This window comes from Geotrypetes seraphini, chromosome 1 (assembly GCF_902459505.1).
Source record: "Geotrypetes seraphini chromosome 1, aGeoSer1.1, whole genome shotgun sequence".
Classification (NCBI taxonomy): Eukaryota; Metazoa; Chordata; class Amphibia; order Gymnophiona; family Dermophiidae; genus Geotrypetes; species Geotrypetes seraphini.
The window spans coordinates 418,768,555-418,786,124 of record NC_047084.1 but is presented as its reverse complement, the minus strand read 5'-3'; positions in this window follow the sequence as shown (position 1 = coordinate 418,786,124).

Here is a 17,570-nt window from a genome sequence, read left to right as displayed (position 1 = left end):
AACCCCCAAAACCACACAACACTCAGAACACCAATCGCACTCATCATCGTCCATCCCATACAAACTAGTCACTCATATCCCGGGTAGCTCCCTCCCCCCCTCCCCAGGGCACCAAAGTATGAAAAGAGAGAAAGAGAAAGAAGGCTATAAAGAGTCAGTTAATGGGGCAAACCACCGAGGGCCGGCCAAGAAAATGTAAAGTCAATTCCCTGTTAAGAGGGCCCCTGATCCCCCTCTCGTGCGGTCGACGGCACCAAGTCCCGCAGTCTCACCCATAAGCCAGCGTAGTGTTGCTTAAGCACACTCGGTGCTCTCTCATGGGATCGAATTTCAAACAGAGCCACCTCTCGAAGCCGACTCCTCCAATGCGGCAGCGGAGGGAGCTCCTCAGACATCCAGTATGTCAAGATTAATTTTTTCACTACTAAAATAGCGTTATAAAGAAATCTGCATTGGGGTGTGGTGAATCCCTGGTCCTGGAGGGATGTCTGCAGACCCAGGAGCAAGAACCCATAGTCCCATTCCACAGTACGCTGCACCGCTTGTTCCAACAAGGGGAGGGCTTCCCTCCACACATCCAGCCGGGGGCACTCCAAAAAGGAATGTATATATGTACCGACGCTGCTCTTGCACTTAATACAAAAACCGCTCTCCCAGAGTCCCATTCGCGCTCCCCTCTGTGCCGTGAAGTAGGCCCTATGAAGGATCTTATACTGGAGTTCCTGGTAGTCGGCAGATTTAGTGTAGGAATATAGTGTAGTGAAGCAGGCAGTGAACTGTGATTCAGAAATATCCTGTCCCAGGTCTCGCTCCCAGGAAGTACGCACCGGTGTGAGTACCGACGTGGCCAGAGACGACTTAAGGACGCGATACCAGTGCGCAAGAGAATTTAGCGCGGGCTGGGTGGCCGAGAACAGGGTATCCAGAGGGCCCCTGTCCCAGGCCCCCGCCACTCCTCTACGCTCCGTCTCCCAGTAGTGACGAACCTGAAAATAAGAAAACATATAATTCGAAGGGCGGCCCCACGCGTCCCGAACCTGCTGAAAGGTGGGAAATCCAGGGGGAGACAAATTAAGTATGTCTTCCATCGACTTACAACCTTGAGCCGACCAAAGCTGAAATACCGATCTACCCCTGCCTGGCGTGAACCTGGGGTTGCCCTCCAGACGCATAAAAGGGGATATGTCCGGAGGCAAGTGCTGTCGTCGCCTCCACCAACGCCATGCCAGTCTGAACGGGCGCAGAAAACGAGAACAAACAGTGTAGCGCCTCCCTGGATCATCATGTCGGTGAATGAGATTCATAAATTGAAAGGGGGCACTCCAGCCCGTCATCCATCCCCGAGGGGAGTAGCGGGAGCACTCAGTGTAGCCCTCGTGGATCCAACGGAGAAGAGAGGCAACATTGTAAAGCCGAATATCCGGGACATTGAGTCCCCCCAGGGATTTATCCAAGATAAGCTTGGACATCGCTATCCGAGGAGTGCGAGACCTCCAAACAAAGCGAGAGATAGTAGATTTAAAGACAAATTCATCCCTCCTGGTGAGCCAAAGCGGCATGGCCTGCAAGGGGTACAAGAGTTTTGGTACCAGAATCATTTTCACCAAGGCTACCCGACCCAGAATCCCCAGCGGCAGGTCCTGCCAAGCTTGGCACAGTTTTGCGACGGCCTCAAGGGGCCGGCGGAGATTTGCGTTGTAGAGCGTGGGCAGATCAGTGCTGAGGTATATTCCAAGATATCTCATTGGTTTAGTCGTGGGCGCGATGGGCAGCACCGCATGCCAGGGCTCCGCCCGGCCCCCGGCTAGTAGCAGAAGTTCCGATTTACTACAATTAACTTGTAATCCCGACAGCGCTCCAAAGGCTCGAATCACCTCCAGAGCTCTGGGCAAATGCATAGAAACATGGTCCAAGTAGAGTAAGATGTCATCTGCAAACAGGCTGATTTTGCATTCCTGTCCCCGCACCACTATTCCCTGAATTGTCACATCCTGCCGGATTTTTGCCGCAAGGGGTTCGATAGCCAAGAGGAAGAGGAGCGGGGAGAGCGGGCATCCCTGTCTTGTTCCTCTTTGCAAGCCGAAGTCTTCTGTTAAACCCCCATTGATCATTAAGCGCGCCCTGGGGTTGTGATATAGGGCCGAGGCCCAGGCCAAAAAATCACCCTGAAATCCACCCCGATGCAGGACCCAAAAAAGATAATCCCAAGAGATGCTATCGAATGCTTTCTCCATGTCCAGTCCCGCCACCGCCTCCTGTCCACCCCTGCCTACCCTGTCATGGATCGCTCCCAGGACCCTCAGTAAATTCATAGAGGCGTATCGACCCGGCACAAACCCAACCTGATCTGGGTGAATAAGATCGGGAAGAAGACCATTCAAATGTCTCGCCAAAGTCGCAGCCAAAAGCTTAATATCCTGATCGGGCGGAACGACCCCACCAGGTCCGGGTCTTTACCCGGTTTAGGGAGTAGGACTATGTGAGCCATGTTATCCGGAAAGGAGCCCCTCGATGTTGCCACTTCGTTATACATTGCACTCAGGGGCTTTGCCACCAGATCTTCTAGAATGCGGTAATATTCGGGCCCAAACCCATCTGGGCCGGGCGCCTTCGCCAGTTTAAGGGACCGTATGGTGACACGGAGTTCAGCCTCGGTAATCGGCAGGCTCAAAGATGCAGCTTGATCCTCCTCCAGGCGTGGTAATGATAACCCCCGGAAGAAATTCTGGAGGGCCACCTCATCCAGAGGTCTCTTACCGTATAGAGTTTCATAATACTTAACAAATTGTTCCACAATTCGTCTCTCCCCTTCGTGCCGAGTGCCCCCAGCATCACGGATTGCCGTAATAATTTGACGTTTCTTATAGGGTCTCACTAGGTTCGCCAGAAGTCTCCCCGTCTTTCCCCCCATCTATGCAAGTTATACCGTTGAAACACAAGGGTCTGCTCCGCTCGGTGATGAAGCAAAGTCTCGATACGATCACGTATTGTCTTGTACTCCTGTCTCTCCGTATCCAAGAGAGAGGAGATATGGGCCCTGCGAAAACCGTGCAGTTGTCTCGTGAGTGACAGGAGCTCTGCTCCCCGGGCCTTGCGTTTAGCCGCAGTGTATGCGATCACATGCCCCCTCAGGACTGCCTTGGAGGCATACCAGTAAGATATCGGTCCAATATCCGGGGTATCGTTAGTAGCCTGATAGTCCGCCCATCGTGCCCGGAGAAATGTCCGGAATTCCCGGTCTTGGTACAGGTGTAACGCCATTTTCCAAGAGGAGACCTTACTGCCAGCCGCCAGTGTCAGGGTGAGATCCACAGCAGCATGGTCCGAGATCGTGGAGTCCACTATCTCCGATCTAGTAGCCCTAGAGAACAGCCGTTGGTCTAGTAGTATATAATCCAGGCGGGCATATACTTTGTGTACGTGAGAGTAAAAAGTAAAATCCAAATCATATGGGTGCAATGTCCGCCATACGTCCACCAGACCTAGGTGCTGCGTCAGGAAGCCCACCCCCTTGTTATCATGGTCCTTCAGACTGCGTCTGGGAGGTTTGCAATCCACCCCCGGGTCTGCAGTGATATTCATATCCCCCCCCAGGACCACCTGATAATCCGGGTGGGCCGATATTAGGGAGAGAACTGAGGAGAAGAATTTATGACAGTAAGAGTTGGGGGCATACAAATTACAGAGTAACATTTTTAAGCCCCAAAGTTCCCCCAGCACTAGTACATATCTCCCCTCCCGATCAGTCAGTTGTTTATGCAAGATAAAAGGTAGCCTCTTGTGCAACAGTATTGCCACCCCACATTTCCTGCCCCCCGAGGTGGAGGAATAGACATCCCCGACCCAATTTCTCCGCAATTTAGAGTGTTCAATCTGAGTGAGGTGGGTTTCTTGCAGGAACGCTACGTCCGCTTTCAAATGTCGCAAGCTGGTAAGAATACGGGATCTCTTTACCGGGGACCTGATGCCGTCGACATTAAAGGAAACAACTCTTAAATCAGCCATAACAGGGAGAGAGTAGCTCTATGCAGTACAACAAACCAGAAGGAAACACTCCTCCCAGAGTCTGTGAGCTCATCCATTCTCCACCAGCCAGACACGCATGCGTCCCATGCAGAAAGAATAGTTGGGCCCAGACGAAGCCTCCCAGCTAAGCTTCGCTGCCCCTGTTTTCATTGTGCCCTCCAGTTCCACCCCCCAGACCTCCACCCATCCCCCCTGCCCACTCATCCCATACACAACCACACACTCCCACTCCCTCCCCCCCCTGAACTCTCCCTCCACCCTCCCCCCCCCACACTTGCCTCCCATGCTGATCCCATCCCATCAGCATACAAACCCATATAGTACCCCCAACCTGCCCGGAGCCCTCCCCCCCCACCCACTGAACAATACCCCTAGCATATAGTCCCTGTAATTAGTAGGAAAAACAGGAAGTGAAACACAAACATTTAACAGTGAAGAGGTGATACCAACAAGTCCAAGTAAGTTCTCCAGAGCTGCCGCATGCCGCTTCAAAAGGGATCCCCTCCAGCCAGGGCGGCCCGCACCAAGGTCAGAGAGATTCTTTCAGGGGCTGGTGTAGCCGGTGGGGATACAGAAGTCCACTGAAAAGTCGTAAACACCACAGCCCCTCAATGCCTTGCACGTATCACTCAGGCCGCTCCAGCCACTCGGGTTCAGGATTCAAATCCAAGGGGAGAAAGTAAGCCCCACCATCGCAACAGCGGCAGGGTCTCACGGGCTCACGGAACGCGTAGAGGGTAGTGTCAAAAGGACTCCAACACAGCTCCCGGAAATAATGAGCCGCAGCTGCGGGTGAGTCTCAAAGCAGCAACCGCTGGTACAGGGTGACATTAGGCGGGTAAAGTCGCCAGAAACGCCTTGGCCTCTTCTCCGCTGTTAAAGGTGAGAGATTTGCCCTCATGCCAGACTCGTAGCTTCGCCGGGTAGACCAGCGCGAATTTAACTCCTCTGTTGTGGAGGTCAGTGCATGATGGCGCCATAAGCTTGCGTTGGGCCGCCACCCGCACAGAGTAATCGTTGAAGACAAGCACTCGGGATCCTTTGTAATCCAAGGCGCCCGCCTTTCGGAAAGCCCGGAGTATAAGTTCTTTTTCCCTCCAGTTGGAGTAGCGGGCTATGGCAGTCCTCGCCCTTCCCCCCTCCAGGGGTCGGTTTCCAATGTGGTGCGCCCGTTCGCAGGCGAAGGCCTCCGCGCCCCCCGACAGGTTCAGGGTCTCAGGGAGCCACGTGCTGAAAATCATATAAAGATCCTGTTCACTCACCGCCTCCGGGAGCCCGACCAGCCACAGGTTGTTCCGACGGCTCCTGTTCTCCTGCTCCTCCAGGGCCGCCAGTAGCTCCCGGGACGTTCGCTTGAGGTCTTCCACCTGGGCAGTCAGCGTCACGCACGTGTCCTCCTGGTCGGACACGCGCTGCTCTACCTCTGTCAGACGCTGGCTGTGGGAGTCGAACTTCTCATGCATTTCGTCCACCGCTGATTGAATTTTATTAAGTTTGTCCGCCAGCGCCGCCGTGACCGACCGCGTGATGTCGGTGATCCAGTCGCCAGCGGGGATGGTGAATGTGGCCTGCTCCGCCGCCATCTTGGAGGGGGTAAGAGAGGGTTTGTCCCGGGTGCCTTTCGCCGGTTTAACGGGCATGCCCCGTGCCGCTGCGGTCACTCCTGAGGATCCAGATAAGAAGAGCGGGTTGTTAGTTCCCGTCTCGTCTGCTCGTTTCAGCAGTAGGGACAGAGAAGGGTCGGTATTTACGCCGATTTAGCAGGGATGAGGCAGGAGCTCTCCTTCGTGCGACCACTCAGGCAGGCTGCATCACGTGACCCCCCCTCAGTACTTTATAATGCAAGTGAAACGAGGATTTGGTCAGATTTTTGAAGGGTCTGCAGAAGAAAAATATTATATAGGCCAGGGACATGAGACAGCAGGAAATGGGAACTTTTCTTCCTTCTATTTTTGTGAATGGAAAGGCTGAGGATATCAGAGTTCAGTTAAAATATGTGCTTTATAAGAAAATATAATAATGTGTTTTATAAAATTTATAAACATTGCTAGCCTACCTGGTGAGGTGTTCTTAGTGGTGGTGGCAGCGTGTCAATGTGTTGAGTGGAAGAGGTGGTCTGGGAAATTCTGCTGAGCAAACTCCAGGCCCATTTCCCCCCCCCCCCCCCCCCGCCAGTTAGTCCACTCCACTTAACTGGTTCACACACTGAGTGGGTCTTTGGGTGTTGTGCCTGGGTAGTTGTTTTGGGATCTCTTCCAGTAGTTTGTAAGTCTCTCCTTGTGGTTGAAGGAAGGAAACTTTGTTATCCTTAGCATTGACCTACAGAATATGTTTGTAACAGCGCTGCTTGTGTGGCATTAGGCTATGTAGTGATCGAAAGAAAAAAACAGACCTTTGCACATTTTTGCACTATATGGTGGGTATATGAGGAGATTCACATTTACTGCACAGCTAAGTCCGTGTGAAGTTACCTTGTGCTGTATTTGACATCTAGCAAGGTCTCTGTTTGGAAGGAAAGATCTAAGCTTAAAAATGAAGTGGCCAGAAGTTATGCTAAAAGCAGATAGTGTAGCTGGTTTTAAGAAAGATTTGGACAAATTCCTGGAGGAAAAGTCCATTGTTATTAAGACATGGGGGGAAGTGTCTGTTTGCCCTGGATCGGTAGCATGGAATGTTGCTATTCTTTGGATTTTGACCAAGTATTAGTGACCTGGATTGGCTACCATTAGAATGGGCTACTGGGCATGATGGACCATTGGTCTGACTCAGTTAGGCTATTCTTATGTTATGTTCTCATCTGTAGGGGCCTTTGTTTTCACTTCTTATTTTAATGTATTTTTTTCTGGGAACTTATCAGTGTGTTTTTTTTATAATGGGAACAAAAATGGAAGAGAATTAATGTGTGTGGAATGGGGGGGGGGTAACTAATTTCTTCAGCTAAATCATTCAATTCACCTCAACCAGACATAGGAGAACTCACGCACTATTCACACACCCTCCAACCAAAAACGTCAAAAGAAAAAAACTGTTCGACAACCTCCTAGTCATTCGAGCTGCAACACTCGACCCACCAACTCTACAACCTATTGACCTCGACCACAGACTACAAAACCTTCAAAAAAGAAATAAAAACCCTTCTATTTACCCAATGGGTGGGATATCAATGTTGAATAAGCCTAGGGGTTCTTTAACTAAGTGGAGTATACGCTTGGGTAGACTTACTGCAACTTAAAAAAGCTTAACATGGGACATGCTCAGTCTAATGTCTATTCTCCACATACAGTCAATGTCCACATACAGTCAATGCAGGCATATTTCATTCCATTTTTATATAAGTTCCATTTGTGTAAGCTCTTAATATAAAAAATGAAAGTGTGAAGCTCAATTGCTGATCTGTGTACAATGGAAATTCAATGCAATGTTCAAAGAATGGGAAATTCTGCTGAGCAAACTTCGGGCTCATTTTCCAGTTAGTCCACTCCACTCAACTGGTTCACACACTGAGTGGGTCTTTGGGTGTTGTTCCTGGGTAGTTGTTTTGGGATCTCTTCCAGTGGTTTGTCAGTATCTCCTTCTGGTCCAAGGAAGGAAACTTTGTTAACCTTAGCATTGACCTTCAGAATATGTTTGTAACAGCGCTGCTTGTAATGTAATGTAATATATGAGGTTCAATAAAAAAAAATTTCACTGCCTGTTTCTATTCTGACCATTTATTCCGTTTCATGGTCATTACAAAAAATATTTTTTTACATGGGGGGGGAGGAGGTGGTGTCAAAAAATGATGGGTGCCACATACCCTAGGTACGCCACTGCTTTGCTCTGTCCCAGTATGGCAGTTTTTATGTTCTTACTAGTGTTTTAGCCCGTTACATTAACGGGTACTTGTAAAGCCTCTTCCCTCACATGTCCCCTATTTTCAGCCCCAGCTCCAAACCCATTTTTACCCCATCCCCCTTCTCCCATCTGTTCCTTTTCAACCCGAGCCCCCTTTTCTCACCAGCAGCATTTCCCTCCCCACTCCACTTCCCTGCCAACAGCAGCACCTCTTCTCTGCTCCCCCTGTCCCTCTTCATTGCTCCCCCGGCCCAGTAGCACCTCTTCCCTGCTCCCCCTGTCCCTCGTCCCTGCTCAGCCAAAAAACAGAAATGTGCAGCCACCCCTGGATAAGACGATTAACATACCTTTCATAAAAGAGACTTCCACATTGCTGCTAATATTCAGATGCCTGAGCTCTTGAGAGGACAGAGCATGGCTTACTTTGGGTTTCTTCCCCCTCCCCCATTGCCGAGTCGCTGTTAATATTCAGATGCCTGAGCTGCTAATATTCAGATGCCATCTCTCTGTCTCGCAGCGGGCTTGCCAGCTCCAGCCAAACAAAGTTCATTTTCTCGCAGCGGGCTTGCCGGCTCTGGCCAGACAAAGTTAATTTTTTAGTTCAAAGCCGACGCTGTGTCTCCTTTCTCGATCCTCGCCAGAGTCGGAAGTCTTCTCTGACTCTGGTGATGTTCGATAGAGGAGCCGCGTCATCGTCTTTGAACTAAAAAATGAACTTTGTCTGGCCGGAGCCGGCAAGGCCGCTACGAGACAGAGAGATGCGTGGTACGCGCGCATGTGCACTCTGACGGCCAAGGAACTACAGATCAGGCAACGCGGCGGAAAGAGTGCGCATGCGCGCTTAGCGTTTTATCTATATATATAAAATCGGAGGTATGTATGTGTGTATGTATGTGTGTGTGTATGTGCCGCGATCACGCAAAAACGGCTTGACCGATTTGAACGAAACTTGGTATGCAGATCCCTCACTACCTGGGATGATATGTTCTGGGGGTCTCGCGGGCCCACCTGCAAACGTGGGCGGAGCTACAAACATAAAATCAGATTTCACCCATAAATGTCAATGGAAAAAATGTAAAAAGCTGCCATTCTCACAGTAATTCAAAAACGGCTTGACCGATTTGAACTAAACTTGGTATGCAGATCCCTCACTACCTGGGGTGATATGTTCTGGGGTCTCGCGGCCCACCTGCACACGTGGGCGGAGCTACAAACAGAAAATCAGATTTTACCCATTCATGTCAATGGAAAAAATGTAAAAAGCTGCCATTCTCACAGTAATTCAAAAACGGCTTGACCGATTTGAACGAAACTTGGTATGCAGATCCCTCACTACCTGGGGTGATATGTTCTGGGGGTCTCGCGGCCCACCTGCACACATGGGCGGAGCTACAAACAGAAAATCAGATTTCACCCATTCATGTCAATGGAAAAAATGTAAAAAGCTGCCATTCTCACTGTAATTCAAAAACGGCTTGACCGATTTGAACGAAACTTGGTATGCAGATCCCTCACTACCTGGGGTGATATGTTCTGGGGGTCTCGCGGCCCACCTGCACACGTGGGCGGAGCTACAAACAGAAAATCAGATTTCACCCATTCATGTCAATGGAAAAAATGTAAAAAGCTGCCATTCTCACTGTAATTCAAAAACGGCTTGACCGATTTGAACGAAACTTGGTATGCAGATCCCTCACTACCTGGGGTGATATGTTCTGGGGGTCTCGCGGCCCACCTGCATACGTGGGCGGAGCTACAAACAGAAAATCAGATTTCACCCATTCATTTCAAAGGAAAATATGTAAAAAGCTGCCATTCTCACAGTAATTAAAAAAAGGCTTGACAGATTTGAACGAAACTTGGTATGCAGATCCCTCACTACCTGGGGTGATATGTTCTGGAGGTCTTGCGGCCCATCTGCACACGTGGGCGGAACTACAAACAGAAAATCAGATTTCATCCATTCATGTCAATGGAAAAAATGTAAAAAGCTGCCATTCTCACTGTAATTCAAAAATGGCTTGACCGATTTGAACGAAACTTGGTATGCAGATCCCTCACTACCTGGGGTGATATGTTCTGGGGGTCTCGCGGCCCACAACTCTATGTTGCTTGCTCAAGGGTGGTTTCACCCAAGAATTTATATGTTCTTGCTCCAGGAGGTGAAACTAAAATTGTAGTTTATAATCATGTTTTGCGTTAGTTGTATTGTATTCATTTTGTCAAATATTTCACATTATAATTTGAATATTGTACTTTTTATTAAGCTGTAAAAAAATAATTTCATTCACCACTATAAAGCATCTTTATTTGAATCCATTTACAGTGTTATTGCTATAATTAAATACCCGTGCAACGCCGGGGCATCAGCTAGTTATCTATATATATAAAATCGGAGGTATGTATGTATGTGTGTGTGTATGTGCCACGATCACGCAAAAACGGCTTGACCGATTTGAACAAACCTTGGTATGCAGATCCCTCACTACCTGGTGTGATATGTTCTGGGGGTCTCACGGCCCACCTGCACACGTGGGCGGAGCTACAAACAGAAAATCAGATTTCACCCATTCATGTCAATGGAAAAAATGTAAAAAGCTACAAAGCCATGGCATAGAGGGAGATATACAAAGATGGATAGGCAAATGGCTGGATAACAGGAAGCAGAGAGTGGGCATTAATGGGAAGTTCTCCGACTGGGAGAAAGTGACTAGTGGTGTACCCCAGGGCTCGGTACTTGGGCCGATCCTTTTTAATATTTATATCAATGACCTGGAAAACTGAACATCCAGTGAGATCATCAAATTTGCAGACGACACAAAACTCTGCCGGGCAATCAGATCGCAGGAGGACAGTGAGGAACTCCAGAGAGATTTGTGTCGGTTAGAAAAATGGGCGGAGAAATGGCAGATAAAGTTCAACGTGGAGAAATGCAAGGTAATGCATTTAGGCAGTAAAAATAAGGAATACGAGTACAGAATGTCAGGTGCAACTCTGGGAAAAAGTGAACAAGAAAGGGATCTGGGTGTACTGATAGATAGGACCCTGAAGCCGTCGGCACAATGCGCAGCAGCGGCAAAGAAGGCAAATAGAATGTTGGGCATGATAAAGAAAGGAATCTCAAGTAGATCGGAGAAAGTTATAATGCCGCTTTATAGGGCAATGGTCAGACCCCACTTGGAATACTGCGTCCAACATTGGTCTCCCTACCTAAAGAAAGATATAAAACTGCTGGAGAGGGTGCAGAGACGAGCGACTAAACTGGTGAAGGGTATGGAGAAACTGGAATATGAGGATCGACTTAAAACACTGGGATTGTTCTCCCTTGAGAAGAGGAGACTGCGTGGGGATATGATCGAGACCTTCAAAATACTGAAAGGAATCGACAAAATAGAGCAGAGATTATTTACATTGTCCAATTTGACACGGACAAGAGGACATGAAATGAAGCTAAGGGGGGACAAGTTCAGGACTAATATCAGGAAGTTCTGCTTCACACAGAGAGTGGTTGACATCTGGAATACTCTCCCAGGGGAGATTATTGCGGAATCGACAGTCCTAGGCTTCAAAAGCAAACTAGATGCATATCTCCTTGAGAGAGGCATATAAAGATATGGTTGGCTATAAAATAAGCCAGGTGTATACCTGGCAGGGCCTCCGCGTGTGCGGATCGCCGGACTTGATGGACCGAAGGTCTGATCCGGAGATGGCGCTTCTTATGTTCTTATGTTCTTATGTTCAGTGACCCTCATCCTTACCAGAGCAGTTACCCAGTACAATGTTATATTTGTTTCTCTTCTTTTTCACCTGGCCTTGATTCACTACTGAAACCACTGTTCCGTCTAAGCTGAGCAGAAGTCCTCCAACTGCATTGCTTCCAGAGTGGGGGGTGGGGGGGTTGAGAGGTGCTTCACTATTATGTTTTAATTAACTAGGGACAGCAGGTTCTCTGGAATTCTGCAGGGCTTATCTACTACTAGCTGATGCCCCGGCGTTGCAGGGGTATTTATTTATAGCAATAACACTGTAAATGGATTCAAATGAAGATACTTTATAGTGGTGAATGAAATTATTTTTTTACAGCTTTATAAAAAGTACAATATTCAAATTATAATGTGAAATATTTGACAAAATGAATACAATACAACAAACACAAAACTTGATTATAAACAACAATTTTAGTTTCACCTCCAGGAGCAAGAACATATAAATTCTTGGGTGAATAGACCCCCAGAACATATCACCCCAGGTAGTGAGGGATCTGCATACCAAGTTTCGTTCAAATCGGTCAAGCCGTTTTTGATTTACTGTGAGAATGGCAGCTGTTTACATTTTTTCCATTGACATGAATGGGTGAAATCTGATTTTCTGTTTTTAGCTCCACCCACATGTGCAGGTGGGCCGCGAGACCCCCAGAACATATCACCCCAGGTAGTTGGAATTACTGTGAGAATGGCAGCTTTTTACATTTTTTCTATTGACATGAATGGGTGAAATCTGATTTTCTGTTTGTAGCTCCGCCCAAGTGTGCAGGTGGGCAGCGAGACTCCCAGAACATATCACCCCAGATAGTGAGGGATCTGCATACCAAGGTTCGTTCAAATCGGTCAAGCCGTTTTTGAATTACTGTGAGAATGACAGCTTTTTACATTTTTTCCATTGACATGAATGGGTGAAATCTGATGTTCTGTTTGTAGCTCCGCCCACGTGTGCAGGTGGGCCGTGAGACCCCCAGAACATATCACCCCAGGTAGTGAGGGATCTGCATACCAAGTTTCGTTCAAATCGGTCAAGCCGTTTTTGCGTGATCACGGCACATACACACACACACACACATACATACATACATACATACATACCTCCGATTTTATATATATAGATTACTACTAGTATTTAAGCTGTTAGATTAATGGGTGCTAGAATAGATGTGTAGACTTAACAGATCACAAAATTTAATGAAAACTTACCGTGTGAGCTGTCTGTCTTTTTTTTTTTTCTCTCTCTCTCTCTCTCCTTGGCTGCTGTCTGTCTCTGTCTTTTTTTTCTTTGTCTCTCTCTCCTTGCCACTGGCTGGCTGGCTGGCTGTCTCTCTGGCCTACTGTCTGTCATTCTTTCTATTTGTCTCTCTCCCTAGCCCCCTGTCTGTATGTCTTTCTTTCTGTCTGTCTCTCTCCCTGGCCTCGTCTGTCTGTCTTTATTGCTTTCTGTCTCTCTCCCTGCCTGCTGTCTTTCTGTGTGCGTCTGTCTTTCGTTCTTGTGCTCTGCCTGCCTGCCTGCCTCTCTCTGTGGCCCCCTGCCTGCCTCTCTCTGTGATGCCATGCCTGCCTTTCTTTCTGTCTCTCTCTGTGGCCCCCTTTCGTCTCTCCCCAGATCAAACCAAGATTGCTGCCTGCACCCCAGCACACCCCTCCCCCAAAGCATAGCAAGTTTGTTCCCTGACCTCCTATCCCTTTCCCCCCCCTAATTCCCTGTGCAACAGTAGCACCCCTTGCCTGGCAGAAAAACTTAACGTGTCCACCCAAGTGCTCCAACTTTTCTCTTCGCCTTGCAACGGAGAGAAGCCACTCTTCCTCTCCCAGCTGTTCCCCACCCTCCACCCCTAATAACCAAAACCCGGCAACAGCAGAAGGAATTGTCCCCCGCCTCCAGACTCTGTAGCTCCTGACATGTTGGACCTGTCGTCCAGCGAAGAGGAGTCGGATGGGCTGGTGGAAGAGGAGTGGCGCGACATGCTGGTGGCAGCGGCCGGAGGCTCAAAGAGGTCTTTGCTGCCCTCCGGCCGGGACTGCTGCGAGCAAGCGGGCAGACCGGCCAGCCCTAGCCTGTCGGTGGGCGGCAGCAGCAGCAGCAATGGCCGCGAGGAGCAGGAGCGGTTACAGCAGGCGGACCTCTCATCCCCCCCTCCCAGGTCTCACACAGCGGTCGGCAGTGGTAGGTTGCTGCTACTGCTTGCTTCGGTCCTACTTTCTTTTTGGGTGAAGGCAGGAGCAGAAACCGGCAGCGAGGAAGGCCCTAGGACAGGCTATCAGCAAATCAAACCGCCAGACTCCACCCGCACATGCCGCAAGCCGCCCCACCTGCAGGAAATCGAATTTGGCACGGAGTCACTTCTCACGGACACAGGGATCACAGATTTTCTAGTGCGCATGTGTGGTAAGGGTTTTATTATTAAGGATTTATGTACCAGTTATATATCCAGGTACTCTAAGGGCTCCTTTTATAAAGCCACGTTAGCGGTTTACCACGTGTAATAGCGTGCGCTAATTTGCCAGCCGTGCTAGCCACTACTGCCTCCTCTTGAGCAGGCGGTAGTTTTTTGGTTAGCGCGCACTAAAAAGTTGCGTGCGATAAAGCCGCTAACGCGGCTTCGTTAAAGGAGCCCTAAGTATTTTTCCCATCTGTCCCAGCAGGCTCACAATCTAACTTTGGTACCTGGAGCAATGGAAGGTGAAATGACTTGCCCAGGGTTACAAGGAGCAGCACTGGGATCAAATCTGCAACCTCAGGGTGCTGAGAAAGCAGCTCTAACCACTAGGCTACTCCTCTACATTTTTGTAAGCCATTCTAGAAAAATGTACTTGTATTTTTCCTAAAGCTGTCACAGAGCCCAGTATTGCTTACCATGTCATTTTTGAGGGTGAGGGAGACCTAAACCACTGGAGAATTGAAGAGTGATCTCCCCTAATCCCTCTAGTGGAGCACTACTCTGTTTGCGTAGTTTTTTGAAATGTAGATGTTCCAAGTAGCAGATGCAAACTCCACCATTAATCTGTTTAAACAGAAATGTGCATTCCCCTTCTAAAATGGTGAATGGACATTTTTTTTAGCCCCACCTTGATCCAGATCATGCCCCCTTGCCATATGCAAGTTTTTCTGTTCTAGCCATATACTAAGGTTCAAGGTTTATTAATATTTGATTTATCGCTGAATCTGTTTACAAAGCGATGTACATAAGTAAAAGAATAAAATATAAAGATACAAATTAAAACTCAGTAACGACAATTTTAAGACAAGACAGACTTGAATTGGGAGGGAAGAAGGGGGAAAGATTACATCTGTTATATATAGAAAAACAAATACGGGAAAAAAAACATAAGGGAACGGGGATAAGTAAAAGATTAAAAAACTAATAAATTTTTAATAATGAGTATTAAAAAAACATCTTTAAAAAGGTGAGTTTTCAAAATTTTTTTAAAAGAAAAAAGATCTCTTTCGTTTGTGATTTGTTGTGGTAGAGAGTTCCACCATTGTGGACCCATGACAGAAAACATGTATATATCCTGGCTTTGTAAAAGCAGAACTTACATATTTATGTAATATGTATTGATGCCGGTTTGTACATTTGAAAAACATGCATAGCACTTCTAGAATAATCACGTTATTTTTCATCATTTCATCATATTTAATTTCATATTTTGCTCATTCTGGTTGGGTTTTTAAGAAGATTTGATTTCATGTGTGTGATTATCAAATTACTATTTGCTTTTGTGTTTGATTGGACCTTGTTTTGGGAATGGGGGAGGGGTAGCATATTTATTATGCAATATGTACCATTTGTAGATTTGCTACAAGATGACTTTTGGAGGGGCAGATCCCTATGAATTAAATGATAAAATAAAAACCAGGTCTGGGTTTTGGACTGTCCTCAATAAACAATCATGTTCTTTATGTATTTACATTTGGTAGAAGAGTTAGGTAATTTGCATATTTATGTATTCCTGAGAATAGGTTTCATATGGAATTAAAAAAAAAAAAATTCTGAATTTGGTTGAATTGAGTCTTTAGCAATAATTCATACCTTAATAGAACATCTTTGACAATCACTTGTTAAATTTCTGTCAACAAGCTGTCATATGCTAACTCTAAGTGATTGTAATATGCAGCTATCATAATGCACTCTCCAAAAAAAAAAAAACCCAAATAGAATAGGTAAATTAAATGTATTTGTGTGTTTTTCCTTTGCTTTACTTGCTTACCATATTCCACTTTCATTTGCATATATTTAACATAAAACTACATACAATACTCTGTTCCTGATGAGTTTGCAAGTGTGCAAGTGAAGTGGGTACCAGAAGCAAAGGGAAATAAACTGATTTGCCCAAGATTGCAAGTAATGTCAGTATGAGAAGCTTGATTTGAATGCTGCTCTCTTGGATCTGATCCCAATTCCCTCACTTCTAGGTCACTCGCTCCCAGTCCCAGGCATTCCTGAAAGGAAATCTGGATTTCTCAAGCTTATAAATTTCTGGCATGTCACCATGGTCTTCAAGAGCTATAGGGCATACAACAAGCATTGTATTACATGCAGAGTTCCAGTAGTCAAACTGATCCTGGAGAACACTCAGTTCTTTGCTGGCTATACCTTTATTTGAATTTATGTAGCAATTATCCTAAGGTCAAAATATGGGATCTATGTGGCCCTGAATGGTCATATACATTGTGATTTTTGGATAAGCTTAGATGTTTGGTTTAATCTGCTGGGTGTCCAAGACAGTAGCAAATAGTCTGGACCAGATACATCTCAGACTGCTGAAAAATAATTGAAAAAAATAAATAGTAAACTGATAAATTATCAATAAAATTGTCTGTGATAACTGAAGACTGGAGGTTGGCCAACATAATGTTAATTTTTAAAAACGGTGCAAGGGTGATCTAAGAAGTTAGAGACCAATGAGCTGGTAGAAACTATTATAAAGAACAAATGTACTGAAAACTAAAGAAAGTTATGGTTTAACAGGACAAAGCAAACATGGATCTTACTTCTTCAATCTGCAACATTTTTGGAAAGGAAAATAAACATGTAGGCAAAGATGAGCCAGTTGATGCTTGGATTTTCAGAAACAGTTTGACAAAGTCCCTCAAAAGATTTCTAAGGAAATTTAAAAAATCATGAGATAGGAAGCAATGCAACATTGTGGACTGAGAACTACTGTAGTTAAAAGAAAGAATACAGAGTATTTTCCTTATCATGACTGGAATAGCCATGCAGATGGTTACCCAAAATTGGAAGAATTCTGATCGTCTAAATTTCCCTTTCTGGTGGGCAAATCTTTGTTCCAGCTATAGATATGAAAGGATGAATGCCGATAGTTTGGGGCACAGTAATGTATTTAAATTAATTTGTGGTCCATTGACATCATATATTTCTTCACTATAGTAGGTCTTTGATTATTGTTTATTTTTGTACACATCCAGGGAAAGATGGGGGGGGGGGATATTTCTGTCCTAATTTTTGGCCTTTGAGTATTTACATTTGGGGAGGATGGGAGGGCATTATTAATATATGTAGGGTAAGGTTATTGGGAAAATCTATGTTTCTGTGTTGTATTAAATAATTATTGGGTGGGTGGTTAGGTGGGAGAAAATGGTTTGGTTAAGTATATTTGTAAGTTGAATGTGCTTTTGTTGATTAATTGTGTTTTATATATCTGTATATTGCACTATTGCAGTTTGGAAATCAATAAAGATTAAAAAGAAAGAATACAAAGAGTAGGGCTAAATGATCAGTTTTCTCAATGGAGAAAGGTAAATAATGGGGTGCCCCAGAGATTTGTACTTGGAATACTGTCTTAACATTTCTCAATGATCTGAAAACAGGAATGAGTGGGGTGATCAAATTTGCAGATACATAGGGAAGAACTACCAAAACTATAGCTATATAACATTAGGATTCCTCACCCTGGAAAAAGTCCTAGGCATCATTATGAATA